The 16,960-nt window shown below is 42.6% G+C and overlaps 1 protein-coding gene across 2 annotated transcripts in view; it reads right to left on the reverse strand.

Moving 5' to 3' along the window:
- Positions 1-16,960, reverse strand: part of pde4d (phosphodiesterase 4D, cAMP-specific) — an 805,358-nt gene that overhangs the window by 590,829 nt on the left and 197,569 nt on the right. The gene's annotated exons all lie outside the window — the stretch shown is intronic.

Genomic DNA, 16,960 nt, shown 5'->3' on the forward strand with positions numbered 1-16,960 from the left:
TGGTTACGGCGGACTGAGCAGAGGTGTTGAGCGAAACGATTGCCGAGCCTACGCTTGGTCTCGCCGATGTAGAGAAGTTGACATCTGGAACAGCGGATACAATAGATGAGGTTGGAGGAGGTGCAGGTGAGAGCTTATTGAGGTGCAGGCTGTACGTTCAGGAGGGGAGTGGTTAGAGTAAGTCAGAGGAGTGTAAAATTTGAGGTGGTTGATTTCCCGTCAGTTAAAAATGAAAAGGTCTAGTGAAGGTAGATGGCCAGTCGGAGGAGTCCAAGACTAGGGGATCCGCTGAAGACGGGAGAAGGGGTCATCACTGGGTGGTGAGGACTCATTCCCATGGAAAAAGGCTCGAAGGCGGAGGCGACGGAAGAAGAGCTCCACATCGTGGCGGACCCAGAACTCGTTGAGGTGGGGGCGGAGGGGAAAAAAGGTGAGGCCGCTGCTGAGGACATACCGTTCGGTATCAGAAAGGGGGAGGTCAGGGGGGATGGTGAACACACGGCAAGTAAGAGGGTTGGGGTTGGCTGAAGGCAGGCGAGCAGATGGAGGCCGAGGCGATGTCTGGTGGGGGGATGGTTGGTTTTCAGAGAGGAGGAGGGCATTAGGACCATTGTATGGGTGGGGAGTAGCTAGGGCCACCTGGCTAGAGGGGGAAGGGGGAAGACCCAGTGGAACCCCTACTGAGGTTCCCTGTAGGAGGGGGGGGAGCAGTAGGACCCAGCGGAGTCAGACCACAGGGTGTTGGACTCTGCCCCGTGGAGGCTGTGGGGCCGGCGCTGAGTCTGGGACTCAGGTAAGGCGAGGGCTGCGGCCCGCTGGTGGGCGGTGGAGTGATGAGGGTCGGCAGAGTTGCTGGTGGAGGCCCGCGGGGAACTGGAGTCCGGGTTAGCGGGCGAAACGTCGGTAGGCCCGGTCAGCGGATGGCCGGGGAGGAAGCGAGGGTTGGCGTCATCGGTGAAATTTCCAACACATTAATAAATATACAACCACCAAAAATATAATAAATTAATAATCAGCAATAGTGGATAATCACACCATAATGGTGCAAAACTGAAATTCGTAATGCGATCAAAACAAAATCCATGGTGGATCATAGTTGCTGAGGTAGGGTGGTGGTTAGTATTGTACAGTGTTCAAGGGCCTGATGGTAGCTTCCGTACACTACTTTGAATTTAGAAACAAATATTCACTTTGCTCAGTACTGTCTGCCAGATTTAGATTTTGGCATGCAGGGTGAGTTTTGTTTTTCCTCTCGAGTCACAAGTACACATCAATAACTGGTCCTGGTGCAGTGTGACCTTTCTCACCAAATCAGATGCAAGTACAATTAACACCTTTATCGAGAGTTTGGGCATAAAAACCTATTGGCTCTGATGACATGGATAATTTGATGTTCAAAGGGATGTCTGGAGAACAGGTTGCTCCATTGTCTCATCGAATTAAACCGTTGTTTATCGCATTACAGTGAAAACAATATCATTCCATCCACAAAAGGATTGTACAAAAATAAGCAAATGTCAATATCCCCACCAATTATTATACTGAATCTTGAGAAAAACTTAAAAACAAATAATAACAGAAAATTCCCAATTTAAACAAACTGTTGAGATCATGCCAGACTGTGGTCCAAAAATGTTCAACTAAGTTAAAACAGGTTATCTTTCAATTTTTTTGGTCCTTGACTGGGTACAATACCTCACCTGCAATAAGCAACAAGACTCTTCCAAGACTCCTCATATGGTGTTGAACAAAATAATGGAATTCTTCAGAGGAATCACATTTAGAGATCATCATAAATAAAAATGTTTTCTTACTACTATATCTACAGAGAGATTGACGCATGTTGTTGGAGCAATTCTAGGGGTCAGGCAACACCTGTGTAGGAAATAGTCATGCAACATTTTGGATTGGGATGCTTCTTCAGTCTGAAGAAAGTTCCCGACCTGAAATGTTGCCCATCCATTTCCTCCATAGATGCTGCCTGACCTACTGAGTTACTTAGCTATTCATGTTTTGCTCATGGTTCTAGCATTTGCAGTTCCTTGTGGCACAATCTACAGAGAGATTATCCACTGCGCGCAATAAACCACTCTTTTTCTCTCTTTTAACTATTATTAACTCAATTTAACTTTTACTAACTCAATTATTGTCCAATAATTGTCTTTGATTAAATGAGGAACTAAATCAGTTATGGATAAGAATTGGATCACATGACATATCTAGATCTGAGGTTAAAATTTATACAATGGAACAGATTATTTTAAACTCAGACATTTTGGTCCATTATCTATTCCTTTACAGCCAAATATTTATTTCACTTAATCTGCTTTTCAACTACATCTTTTCTTACCCTTTTCCTGATGCTGGCACCTTCCATTAGTACATAGTTCTAGAGGACACTTGTGAGTATCGGGGCGCTGTTTTATCATTGGTGTACAATAGTTATGTCAAGTCAAGTTGAGCTTATTGTCTGAAGAAGGGTCTTGACCCGAAACGTCACCCATTCCTTCTGCCCAGAGATGCTGCCTGTCCCGCAGAGTTACTCCAGCTTTTTGTGTCTATCTTGAGCTTATTGTCATGTAGGCATAGGTACAATGAAAATTCTACCTGCAGTATCATTGCAGGCACATGGACACAAACGAACACACAAACATTAATTATATAAGACGGTGAAAAATGACTGTGCAAAACAAGACATTAGTGCAAAAAAAACAATTCAAAAGCAAGTCAAGGTAGCACATGAGCTGGTTTGTATTATTCTGTTCCTGAGTTAAGATTAGGGTTGTGTTGGTTGGTTCACGAACCTGATGGTTTTTTGAAATTAGATGTTCCTGAACTTGTGGCATGGGTGCCATGCCGTGACAAAGCGAAGTGCAAACCTCACACAGACAGCACCCGAGGTCAGGATCAAACATGGGTCTCGAGGAAGCACCAGCTCTACCAACTGTGCCACTGTGCACAAGATAATTGTAAATTTCATAATTTATGTCGGATATGGGAAATGGTTCACAAATGGGGCGTGATAAACCTCCATTGCATTGATGCAAACTTTAATACGGATTCAGCTGTATCACCAGAACAATACAGATGCTGCGTGTTTTTGTTTAGGAGGAAAGATTAAAGCAGATGAATGAAACCTTTTACAGAAAGATGAATGATAAAAAGGGATAGGAATGTGTAAATTGATGGAACAAAGAAATAGAAACATAGAAAATAGGTGCAGGAGTAGGCCATTCGGCCCTTCGAGCCAGCACCGCCATTCAATATGATCATGGCTGATCATCCAAAATCAGTAACCCATTCCAGCTTTTTCCCCATATCCTTTGATTCCCTTAGACATAGAGCTAAATCTAACTCTCTCTTGAAAACGTCCAGTGAATTGACCTCCACTGCCTTCTGTGGCGGAGAATTCCACAGACTCACAACTCTCTGGGTGAAAACGTTTTTCCTCATCTCAGTCCTAAATGGCCGACCCCTTATTCCTAAACTGTGATCCCTGGTTCTGGACTCCCCCAACATCGGGAACATTTTTCCTGCATCTAGCCTGTCCAATCATTTAAGAATTTAATCTTTTCTATAAGATCCCCTCTGATCCTTCTAAATTCCAGCGAATACAAGCACAGGCGACCCATTCTTTCATCATATGTCAGTCCTGCCATCCCAGGAATTAACCTGGTGAACCTACGCTGCACTCCCTCAATAGCAATAATGTCCTTCCTCAAATTAGGAGAGCAAAATTGCACACAATACTCCAGGTGCAGTCTCACCAGGGCCCTGTACAACTGCAGTAGGACCTCCTTGCTGCTATTAGCTTTCTTCACTGCCTGCTGTACCTGCATGCTTGACTGATGTACAAGCACACCTAGGTCTCGTTGCACTTCCCCTTCTCCTAATCTGACACCATTCAGATAATAATCTGCCTTCCTGTTCTCGCCACCAAAGTGAATAACCTCACATTTATCCACATTATACTGCCATGCTGCTGCCCACTCACCCAACCTATCCAAGTCACCCTGCAGCCTCATAGCATCCTCCTCGCAGCACACTGCCACCCAGCTTTGTGTCATCCGCAAACTTAGAGATGTTACATTTAATTCCCTTGTCTAAATCGTTAATATATATTGTAAACAACTGGGGTCCCAACACCGAGCCTTGCGGCACCCCATTAGTCACTCTCTGTCATTCTGTAAAGGACCTGTTAATTCCTACTCTATGTTTCCTGTCGGCCAACCAGTTCTCCATCCATATCGATACCCTACCCCCAATACCATGTGCTCTAATTTTGCACATTAATCTCTTGTGTGGGACCTTGTCAAAGGCTTTTTGAAAGTCCAGATACACCACATCCACTGGCTCTCCCTTATCCATTCTACTTGTTACATCCTTAAAAATTCCAAAGGATTAGTCAAGTATGATTTCCCCTTCATAAATCCGTGTTGACTTTGACCAATCCCATCACTGCTTTCCAAAAGCGCTGCTATAACATCTTTAATAATCGACACAAGTATCTTCCCCACTGCCGATGTAAGGCTAACTGGTCTATAATTCCATGTTTTCTCTCTCCCTCCTTTCTTAAAAAGTGGAGTTACATTGGCTACCCTCCAGTCCACAGGAACTGATCCAGAGTCGAGAGAACTTTGGGAAATGATCACCAATGCATTCACGGTTTCTAGAGCCACCTCCTTGAGTCCTCTGGGATGCAGGCCATCAGGCCCTGGGGATTTATCTGCCATCAGTCCCAACAGTTTACCTAACACCAATTTCTGACTAATGTGGATTCCCTTCAGTTCCTCCCTCCCACTAGATCCTCGGTTCCCTAGTAATTCTGGGAGATTGTTTGTGTCTTCCCTAGTGAAGACAGAACAAAAGTATTTGTTTAACTGTTCTGCCATTTCCTTGTTTCCCATTATAAATTCACCTGTCTCTGACTGTAAGGGACCTACATTCGTCTTCGCTAATCTTTTTCTTTTTACATACCTAAAGAAACTTTTAGAGTCAGTTTTTATATTCCCGCAAGCTTTCTTTCATGCTCATTTTTCCCCCTCTTAATTAACCCCTTTGTCCCCCTCTGTTGAGTTCTAAATTTCTCCCAGTCCTCTAGTTTGCCGCTTCTTCTGACCAATTTATGTGCCTCTTCCTTGGATTTATTGTAAAGTAGGCATGCAGGTGCAGCAGGCAGTGAAGAAAGTGAATGGTATGTTAGCATTCATAGCAAAAGGATTTGAGTATAGAAGCAGGGAGGTTCTACTGCAGTTGTACAGGGCATTGGTGAGACCGCACCTGGAGTATTGCGTACAGTTTTGGTCTCCTAATCTGAGGAAAGACATTCTTGCCATAGAGGGAGTACAGAGAAGGTTCACCAGATTGATTCCTGGGATGGCAGGACTTTCATATGAAGAAAGACTGGATAGATTCGGCTTGTACTCGCTGGAATTTAGAAGATTGAGGGGGGATCTTATAGAAACTTACAAAATTCTTAAGGGGTTGGACAGGCCAGATGCAGGAAAATTGTTCCCGATGTTGGGGAAGTCCAGAACAAGGGGTCACAGTTTAAGGATAAGGGGGAAGTCTTTTAGGACCGAGATGAGAACTTTTTTTTCACATCAGAGAGTGGTGAATCTGTGAAATTCTCTGCCACAGAAGGTAGTTGAGGCCAGTTCATTGGCCATATTTAAGAGGGAGTTAGATGTGGCCCTTGTGGCTAAAGGGATCAGGGGGTATGGAGAGAAGGCAGGTACAGGATACTGAGTTGGATGATCAGCCATGATCATATTGAATGGCGGTGCAGGCTTGAAGGGCCGAATGGCCTACTCCTGCACCTACTTTCTATGTTTCTATGTTAACACTATCCTTGACTTCCCTCGTCAGCCACGGTTGAGCTGCCTTTCCAGTTTTATTTTTTCACCAGACAGGGAATTTAGGGAATACATTTCTGATTGGATGACAAACTACTTATTTTTTTATGGAGGCGGAATGAAGGTTTCTTTACAATGGAAGGCATATGGAAAATTAACTCAGGGTCAAGGGTTGATGGCCAGTGAGGGACATGGAGCAGGTAATAAAGTACTGATGGTTGAAGTTTCCTATATGTTTACAGAGGAAATTAGTTGCCCTCGTGTGTCAGGCTCATACACCTATAACATGTATCTAATAATATTTAATCCAAGTTTTACAGTCCCATAAAATAGAAACATCCACATCTTAGGCAGAGAATATCATGTCATAAGTCATAAGTCATGGTGCATTGCACAATTTTCCTCCAACTGCTTCCTGCACATTAACAAGTTGGGGTCATTGGACCATGGTCATATTGGTCCATCAAGGAATAAACGGGTCCCTGTCAGAATGGTAGGCAGTGCCGAGTGGAGTGCCGCAAGGCTTGGTGCTGGGGCCGCAACTATTTACAATATATATTAATGATTTAGATGAAGGAATTAAAAGTAACACTAACAAATTTGCAGATGACACAAAGCTGGGTGGCAGTGTGAACTGCGAAGAGGATGTTAGGAGGCTGCAGAGTGGCTTGGACAGGTTGAGTGAGTGGGCAGATGCAATATAATGTAGATAAATATGAGGTTATCCACTCTGGTGGCAAGAACAAGCAGATTATTATCTCAGTAGTGTCAGATTAGGACAAAAGGAATTGCAACGAGACCTCGGTGTCCTTGTACACCAGTCACTGAAAGTAAACATGCAGGTACAGCAGGCAGTGAAGAAAGCTAATGGCTTGTTGGCCTTCATAACGAGAGGATTTAAGTATAGGGGTAAAGAGGTCCTTCTGCATTTGTACAGGGCCCTGGTGAGACCACATCTGGAGTATTGTGTGCAGTTTTGGTCTCCTATTTTGATGAAGGATATCCTTGCTATTGAGGGAGTGCAGCCTAGGTTCACGAGGTTAATTCCCGGGATGGCGGGAAAGATTGGAAAGACTGGGTTTGTATTCACTGGAATTTAGAAGGATGAGAGGAGATCTTATAGAAACATATAAAATTATAAAAGAACTGGACAAGCGAGATGCAGGAAAAAATGTTCCCAATGTTGGGGGAGTCCAGAAACAGGGACCACAGTCGAAGAAAATAAAGGGGAGGCAATTTAAAACTGAGATGAGAAAAAACCTTTTCACCCAGAGAGTTGTGAATTTGTGGAATTCTCTGCCACAGAAGGCAGTGGAGGCCAATTCACTGGATGAATTTGAAAGAGAGTTAGATAGAGCTCTTGGGGCTAGCGGAATCAAGGGGAATGGGAAGAAGGCAGGAACAGGTTACTGATGGTGGATGATCAGCCATGATCACAATGAATGGCGGTGCTGGCTCGAAGGGCTGAATGGCTTCCTGCACCTATTTTCTATGTTTCTATTTCACAAAATGCTGGAGTAACTCAGCAGGTCAGGCAGCATCTCAGGAGAGAAGGAATGGGTGACGTGACGGGTCCAAGCAGAAGGTGATGTCATCCATTTATAATGTTTTTGATCCGAGTGCCTCCATTGCCTTACATCATCACTCATCTTGCTCACATCCTTCCTGATGGATTCAGCAAAGGATTCTACGCAGCACTCAAACAAAGCAGGAGAGGACATCCCTAGACACAATGGACTGCAGATGCTGGTTCACAAACAAAAACACAAAGTGCTGGAGGAACTCAGCGGGTCAGGCAGCATCTCCGGTAGACATGGATAAGTGATGTTTCAGGTGGAGACACATCTTCAGATTACCCTGCCTTACTCCAAACCTGATGGGGAAGCTGGTGACACATGGAACTACAGATGGTGGTTTACAAAACTATTTGTTTTCAACCCATTTATCTGAACTGCAATATGGATACCTGTGTAAAGGTATTGGATCCAATTTCTGAAGCTCAGTTTGGAGAGCAGAACATTGAAGTAGATGTGCGCCATCCTGTGGAAAGCCGCCACACAGGCAGCTGTCTAGTTTAAGATTGACTGGAGCTGTGAGGCAGCAACTCCACCAGCTGCTCCAGAGAGCTATCCATTCATCTAATGAATATCCAACAAATAAATAACTGATCAGAATTTAGGACCAGCATGTTTCACAAAGGTGGACACACAAGGACAGCAAGGTGAGGGAGCCCTCGATGACCAGAGAGGTTGGTAAATTTGGTCAAAAAGATAAAGGAAGCATATGTAAGGTTTAGGAAGATGAAATCAAACAAGGCCTTTGGGAATATAAAGCAAATAGGAACAAACTCAAGCAGAGAATTAGAAGGTTCAGAATAGATAAATCGAGTCATATAGCACAGTCACAGGCCCCTCAGACCTACTTATTCATGCCAACCAAGATGCTCTATCTAAGCTAGTCCCATTTGCCGTGCTTGGCCCATATCCGTTTACACCATTCTTATCCATGTACTTGTCCAGATATCTTTTTAATGTTGTTATTGTACCTGCCTCAACTTCTTCCTTCGACAGCTCATTCCATATACCCACCAGTCTGTGCATTCTTCCTATTCAAACCAATTTCCCTTGTCATCCAAACTTCCTTACTCCTACCTGCCTTGCCCATCACTCCAACAGCAATATGCAAATGAAATGGCAGAGGATGTTTCATCCAAGCATGAGATGTTGCACTTGGAGACATTGAAAGTAAAAGAAAGTATACAATTAATGGCAAGACCCTTAGCAGCATTGTTGTACAGAGGAATGTTGGGGTCCAAATCCATAGTTGCCTGAAAGTATTAACACTGTCAAAGCAGCCACAGCCAGACATAAAAATAGCTTTTTCCCCACGAGTGTAGTTCTACTCAATAACCAAAGTCTGTAGTTCTTTTTTTGCTCTGGTTTATTTTCACCCACATGTTTAGACCGTAATGTTGTATCCTTATTGTTTTGATGTGTTTATGCTTTATTCTTAATTGTTAACTGTATGTTTGTGTTGTCGTTTGTGAGCGTAGCACCAAGGCACATTCCTTGCATATGCACATACTTGGCCAATAAACTTATTCATTCATTCATTCATTCATTCATTCATTCACAAGTGATACTGTGGTAAAGAAGAGATTTGTTTTGCTTGTCTTCGTCAGTTGTGGCATTGAATATAAAAGTCAGGAGGTCCTGTTGCAGCTTTTATAAAACTTTGGTTAGGCTGCATTTGGAGTAATGTGTGCAGTTCTGATAGGGTACTATTACAGGAAGGACGTGGAGAATTTGGAGAGGGTACAGAAGAGGTTTGTCAGGATACTACCTGGATTAGAGGGTATTAGCCATAAGGAGAGGTTGGACAAACTTGGGATGTTTGCTTTGAGTGTCTGAGAATGAAGGGAGACCTGACAGAACTTTATAAAATTATGAGCGGCATAGATAGCGTAGATAGTCAGAACTTTTTCCCCAGGATGGAAATATTAAATACTTGAGGGCATAGCTTTAAGGTCAGAGAGCGAATGTTTAAATGAGCTGTGTGGTCCAAAATTTCTTATAAAAAGGTTGGTGGGTTACTGAATTGGGGTCAGGGGTGGTGGTGGGGGCAGAAAAGATAGTGGTTTTTAAGAAGCTATAAAAATGCAGGCTCTGGAGGGATGTAGATCATACACAGGCAGAGGAGATTAATTTAATTTGGCATTGTGTTCGGGACTGACATTGTGGGCCAAAGGCCTTGTTTCAGTGCTGTCCTGTTCTAATTCATACTAACTTTGTTTCCTTTTCCACAATGTTATTGTTGTACTTGAGTAAATGATTTGCATTCCTGCTAATTTGATCAAGCTCCAAAAGATTTGGCAAATTTCCTTTCTGTCCCCACTTCAGAATCATTTATACTGTATGCGTCATAAACATTAATTGTCCGAGCATTTATCCCTGGAACATTCAGGTAGTCTATTGACCCACTAAGCCAGCTCCACATAAACCTCCTGTCAAATTCTAATTTAAACCATAAATATTTTAATACCTGTGAACTTTTCTCTATGGATAACTACCGCCCAGGATATTATTAATATTAGATGTTTAATTAAATCATTTAATATTAATAATCTGAAAAATTAGGCAAGGACAAAGGCACTCCCATGCTCAGTCCTTATTACATTTCTGTGCTCAGGCAGCATGTTGAAGAAATATGCTCGGACTTAAAAAAGACAATACACTGCAGCCACGAGCTAAGATCCTGCAAGAATCGAGGAACTGCTCACACACCTACAAAAAGGATGATCAATTATAAGCAGATTTTTGGTGGCAGTGCCAGAAGAGAAAGTCAGTTGAGGTAGCAACACATTTTGGTGAAAAGTATTTAATGGCCAATTGATCATTTAAAGTGGCACATTAGGTGGTGCACTGAATGCACCTGTCCTCATCTTCTGAACTACAAAGATATTTCCGAAAATTCTTCCATTTAATGCCAGTGTGAGTATTTACTGCAATTGGTAAAGAAAGGGAGTAGCACAACATAACACCATGAGACACAGGGGCAAAGTTAGGTCATTCAGCCCATCGAGTCTACTCAGCCATTCATTCTTGGCTGATCTATTTTTCCCTTTAGACTTTGGAGATAGAGTGTGGAAGCAAGGCCTTTGGCCCATCGGGTCCGTGCCGATAAACGATCATCTCGTACACCAGCACCGTCCTACACACTAGGAACAATTTATAATTTACAGAAGCTGGTACAAACCTACGACTTTGGAGAGTGAAAAAAACCACATGGTCGACAGGGAAAATGTACAAACTTCGTACTAACAGCGCACATAGTCAGATGGAACTTGGGTCTCTGGTGTGATAAGGCAGCAACTCTACTGCTGCACCACTGTGCCGCCCTCTCAACCCCTTCTCTTGTCTTCTCCCCATAACCTTTGATGCCCTTCCTAATCAGGAACCTATCACTCTCTGCCTTAAAGGTACCCAATGTCATGGCCTTCAAAGCCATCTGTAGCAATTAATCCCACAGGTTCACCACCATCTGGTTAAATAAATTCCTTCTCATCTTCATTTTGAAGGCATGTCCTTTTATTCTGACATTGTGCCCTCTGGGTTTAGATTCTCCCATTACCGGAAGCAGCACAGTAGCCTACTAATCAAGCATGACACCACATCCAACTCTGGCCAAACTTTAATTTAAACCAGAAATGCTTTAATACCTGTGAACTTCTCTCAAATCTTTGAATGTAATATAAATAAACAATATCTGCATAAACCCACCACCCAGGGTATTACTAATATGAGATGTTTAATTAAATTATTTAATATTAATAACCTGAATCTGAACAATTAGGCAAGCATGAAGCTACTCCTATCAGTCCATGCTGAGTCCTTATTACATTTCTGTACCCAGGCAGCATGTTGGAGAAATATGCTTGGACTGAAAACAGACAATGTACACTGTCGCCATGAGAAAAGATCCTGCAAGAATCGAGGGACTGCGAACGCACCCACAAACAGGGAGATCAATAAATAGCAGATTATAATTATAATAAGCAATATTATAAGCAGATTTTCAGTGGCAGCGCCAGTAAAGAAGGGGAGTTGAAGTAGCAGCACACTTTGGTGAAAGGTGTTTCACGGCTAATTAAAGTGGCAAGTTACGTAGTCCACTGAACGTATCTTCCGAACTACAAAGATACTTCTGAAAATTCTTCCATTTAATACCAGTGCGAGTGTTTGCTGCAAAATGGCATATATTCAAATATTCCCGTGGGAGCAAAGAAAGAGTCAGTGCCATAAAAGTTGAGGGTGATGGTGACCGTGGTGATGGTGTCTGCCATTGGCAATGGTCAGAGATGTTTACAGCCACAGAAACTGAGTTTGGTTTTGATGTTACATCATTGAGCATCTCTTAATTTAGCTTAGTTTAGTTTCAAGATACAGTGCGGAAACAGACCCTTTGGCCCACCGAGTCTGTGCCAACCAATGATCCCCACACGCTAACACGGTCCTACACACACAAGGGACAATTTACAATTATACCAAAACAATTAACCTGCAAACCTGCACATCTGTGGGAGGAAACCAGAGATCCTGGAGAAAACCCATGCAGGTCACGGGGAAAACGTACAAACTCGTACAGACAAGCACCCGTAGTCAGGATCAAATCTGGGTCTCTGACGCTTTGTAAGGCAGCAACTCCACTGCTGCACCACTGTGCCACCCAATGTCATCTGAAAGTCTCTGAACTCCAAGTAGACCTATTGACTTTCGTGGTTCAAAAACAGAACCAGAACTATCATATCCATTGCAAGACTGAGGCTAGAGTGAGGCTGGAATGAGGTTTGGAAGGTGATGAAGAAAGGTTCAGTGGACAGAATAGGTGGGGTGTGAGGAAGGACTGTTGAACAGAATTGCATTTATTTTAATGCGAGAGGCCTGATGGCTAAGACAGATGAGCTAAGGTATGTGCAACTTGGACGTTGTAGTCTTTACGGAACCTGGCTCAGAGAGGAACAGGGACGACAGTTTAATGTTCCAGAGTACAGGTGCTACAGGAGAGACAGAGGTGGGGGTAAAAGAGGAGGGCGTGTTTCTTTATTGATTAAGGAGCTTGTCTGAAATGACTACTGATGGTTCATCCAGTGAGGCTATATGGATGGAGCTAAGAAATAAAAAGGGGATGATCACCATTTTGGGAGTGCACTAAAGCCCCCTAAATAGTCAACGGGAAGTAGAAGAACAAATAAGCCAGATCATCTGCGGTGCTGGCTCGAAGGGCCGAATGGCCGCCTCCTGCACCTATTTTCTATGTTTTCTATCTCAGGCAGCTGCAAGACTAATAAGATTGTCAGAGTAGGGGATTTTAACTTTCCCAACAGAGACTGAGACTGTTTTGGTGCCAAGGGCCTAGATGGAGTGGAATTTGTCAAACATGTTCAGGAAGGTTTCCTGAGGCAATCTGTAGAGGACCCTACATGGGAGAGGGCAGCGCTTCATCTATTCTTAGGAAATTGGGATGGGCACGTGACTGAAGTGCCCATGGGCAAGCCTTTTAGGACCAGGGACCACGACCCTATTAGCTTTAAAATACATATGGGCAGACTTAAAATTCTGATTTGGGATAAAGCCAACTTTGATGGCATTACATAGGAACTTGCGAAAGATAATTGGAGTAGGTTGTTTGCAGGCAAAGGAGCATCCGGAAAGTGGGATGGTTCTAAAAGTGTGATGACAAATGTTCAGGGCATTTAGGTACCTGTTGAAATGATGGGCACATGACACCAAAGTGGGTGGTATGGTAGATAGCCAGGGTTATTAAAAATTACGAGACTTTCATCAGTCGGGCAAATGGGCTGAGGGAAGGTTAATGGAAATTAATGCAGATATATGCAAGATATTGCATTTCATGAAGTAAAACCAGGGCAGGATCTTCACAATGAATGGCAGGTCTCTGGGGAGGTTGGAGAGCTGAGGGATCTAGGAATGCAGGTACATAGTTCCTTGAAAGTCGCACCACAGGTAGATAGGGTTGGCAACAAGGCTTTCGGTACATTGGTCCGCATCAGTCAGGGTATTGAGTTTAGAAGTTGGGATGTTGTGTTACAGTTGTACCAAATGCCAAATGGTGATGCCATATTTGGAGTATTGTGTTCTTCAGTTTTGGTCACCCTGCCATTAGAAGGATGTTGTTAAGCTGAAAATCATGCAGAGAAGATTTATGAGAATATTGCCAGGACTTGAGGGCCTGAGCTATAGGGAGAGATTAGGCAGGCTTAGACTTTATTCCTTGGAGTGCAGGAGGATGAGGGATGGGTGGTGCATAAGATCATGAGGTGGATAGATAGGGTGAATGCGCAGTCTTTTACCCAGAGTAGGGGAATCAAAAACTAGAGGCCATCGGTTTAAGGTGAAAGCAGAAAGATTTAATAAGAACCTAAGGGGCAACCATTTCACACAAACGGTGGTGTGTTTATGGAACAAGCTGCCAGAGGAGGTCATTGAAGCATGTACATCAAAAACATTTAAAACACATTTGATCGTACATGAATAGGAAAGGTTTAGAGGGATATGGATCAAACGCGGGCAGGTGGGACATGTAGATGGGGCATTTTAGTCAACATGAGCAGATTGGGCCCTGTTTCCTTACTGTGTGACTCTATCCCACTGAATGTTTGATTGTCTATCTTTACATTTCTCTTTACAATTTTTTGATTAAGTTTTTACAATAATCTGCTCCTATCAAGATTCGCCAAGATATTATTTGTGCATGTCTTATCAACATGACCAAAGCAGGAAACTGCTTAGTTGTACTTTAGCAATACATGATTTGTTCCCCTAGTGCTGCACATTGTTTCCCAGGCACTACACAGAACTCTTAGGCAATATGACAATCAGAAGGCTTGAAAACCAAAAGCATTTTACAGAAAACCATGACTGCAGTGTAAGAAAATATGGCATTCAATATGCACATAGAAAATTCCCAAATAGTACAAAGCTAAAGTGCGAGGTGTTTCATCTTGGAAAGTCAAACCAGAGCAGGACCTTCACAGTGAATGGTTGAGCCCTGAGGAGCACAATACTACTCAATCCCACCATTTTACAAGTACATAGTTCCCTGAAAGTGCTGTCAAAGGTAGGGTGATGAAGAAAGCTTTGGGCATGATGGCATTCATCAATTTGGTATAGAAACATAGAAATGTAGAAAATAGGTGCAAGAGGAGGCCATTCGGTCCTTCGGCCCTTCGAGCGAGCACCGCCATTCATTGTGATCATGGCTGATTGTCCACAATCAATAACCTATGCCTGCCTTCTCCCCATATCCTTTGATTCCACTAGCCCCTAGAGCTCTATCCAACTCACTCTTAAATCCATCCAGTGATTTGGCCTCCACTGCCCGCTGTGGCAGAGAATTCCACAAATTCACAACTCTCTGGGTGAAAAAGTTCCTTCTCACCTCAGTTTAAAATGGCCTCCCCTTTATTCTAAGACTAAAGAAGTTGGGACATTATGTTACAGTTGTGTATAAGATGTTGGTCAGGGAGACTTTGAAATATTATATTCAATTACCCTCTAGAGGAAAGATGCCATTTAGATAGAAAGAACACAAAGAATATTTATGATGGTATTGCCAGGACTCAAAGGCCTGAACTATAGGGAGAGGTTGGGTAGGCTAGGACGATGGTGCAAGAGAGGTGGTCTTATAGAGGTATCTAAAACCATGAGGGAAATACATATGATGAATGCACAGATTCTTTTTCCCAGGGTAAATGTTTCAAGAACTAGAGAGCAGAGGTTTAATGTGAGAAGGGAAAGATTATATAGGGACTGGAGGGCCAACTATTTCATACAGAGGGTGGTGGGTATATTGAATGTGCTACCAGAGGAAGTCGTTGAGGCAGGTACTATAACAACATTTAAAAGACATTTGGATGGGTATATGAATAGGGGAAGTTTAGAGGATATAGGCCAAATGCGGGCAAATGGGACTAGCTTAGATAGGGTATCTTGGTCGGCATGAACGATTTGGGCTGATGGGCCGGTTTCCATGCTGTACGATTCTATGCCTCTAAGATGAAGGCCAAATAATCTGGTTTGACGATATTGATATAGTGTTTGGTAATAACAGGGAAGAACTGCACAAGTCGTCTTCAAATGGTGCTCTGAGATCTCTTACATCCAGCTAAAGGATCAATGGGAGCTACAGCTTCACATCTCCCATGAAAGTCAGCATCTCCAAAGGGCAACATTCCCTTAGTTCAGAAGTGGAAGGCTAGCTTTGATTTTGTGCCGAAGCCTCCCGATTCAGGCTTGAATCCACAATTTCCCGACTCTAAGGTAAATGTGCACTATACCCATCGTGAGCTCAAGGCTGCATCCTGGGAAATTCAGAGGATGTAAAAAGGCATTTTAGAAATGTTTTCTTTTCTTTCTCTTTCCCTTGTTATTTCTAGCATGTTATATCTGCTTGTTCACACATGTCATTTGAAAAATACACACCAATAATCTTTCAGCATTGCCAAATGGAAAAATAACAGATCGACAAGTGCGTGCAATGCCACGACAAGATGGGTGTCAGGCCAGGCTGGGTAGAAGGTGATGATCTTTAGGGGAAAACACATGTTATGCAAGCAAGCATCTTGACTGAAAAATACCTTTTGGATGTTGGACAACCAGTTGGGATGATGTAGGGAGAGCTAATAAGTAGGCTAAGAATCATAGGACTCTTCCTTATCTTTACTTGCACATTTCAATCCATCGGCAGTGGTAATGCTTCCAATAGAATTTGACTCTTCTGCATTTGTGGCTATCAAAATCATGGTGAGAAATGTTGTGATGGTGTTTTACTGCTTCATCATGCAGATTCCTTATTCATCTATTCACCACACATACACTGCAAAATGAATAATCCCAGCCTGTGCACATAGAATTGTTTGAATCCAATTACAATAATTTGTAGCTGTTGAAATGAATTGGAGTGTCAAAACTTTTATCCGATTAAATATTGTGATAAAATGAAGTCCAAGACAGTAAGTAAATTCTAACTTTACTATAAGTTTAAAGCTGACAAGTCCAAATCTGAAATTCTTCAATAAACACACTGAGTTGTCAGCGGCAGCACAGCAATTTCTTTTTTGTAAATGGTAATCATTTTTTTAAGTTTTCATATCTGATAATGTTGACAGAATTGATAAATTGATGCAACGTATATTTTTCCTGATCTAAGATTGCTGTTGATGATAAGCCACCTTACAGAACATATCGCCAATGCTTCTATGAGTGCACGCCTCATTTAATCTCATTTACATAGCTTCGCTTTTCACAATATTTTCTAACATAAATTCTTACGTTAAGAAAGCAAGAATGAAACATCTTGGCAAGGTCATTGTGCTCATTAAAGGTGGGTGGATTATTTATATCACTGCTGCTGCACCTTGAGCTTTGGAGAAACAATAGGGCAACACTGAATAAATTTGTTTTTGGGATTTAAAATGCATTATACTTCCAGCAGGCTGCATGGAAAGGGTACAAATGAAGGTCTCAAAAACACACACAATAATTTCAATATAGTACCAAAAATTAAATAAGCAACACAATTCCACA

This window comes from Rhinoraja longicauda, chromosome 1 (genome assembly GCF_053455715.1).
Source record: "Rhinoraja longicauda isolate Sanriku21f chromosome 1, sRhiLon1.1, whole genome shotgun sequence".
Taxonomy (NCBI): Eukaryota; Metazoa; Chordata; class Chondrichthyes; order Rajiformes; family Arhynchobatidae; genus Rhinoraja; species Rhinoraja longicauda.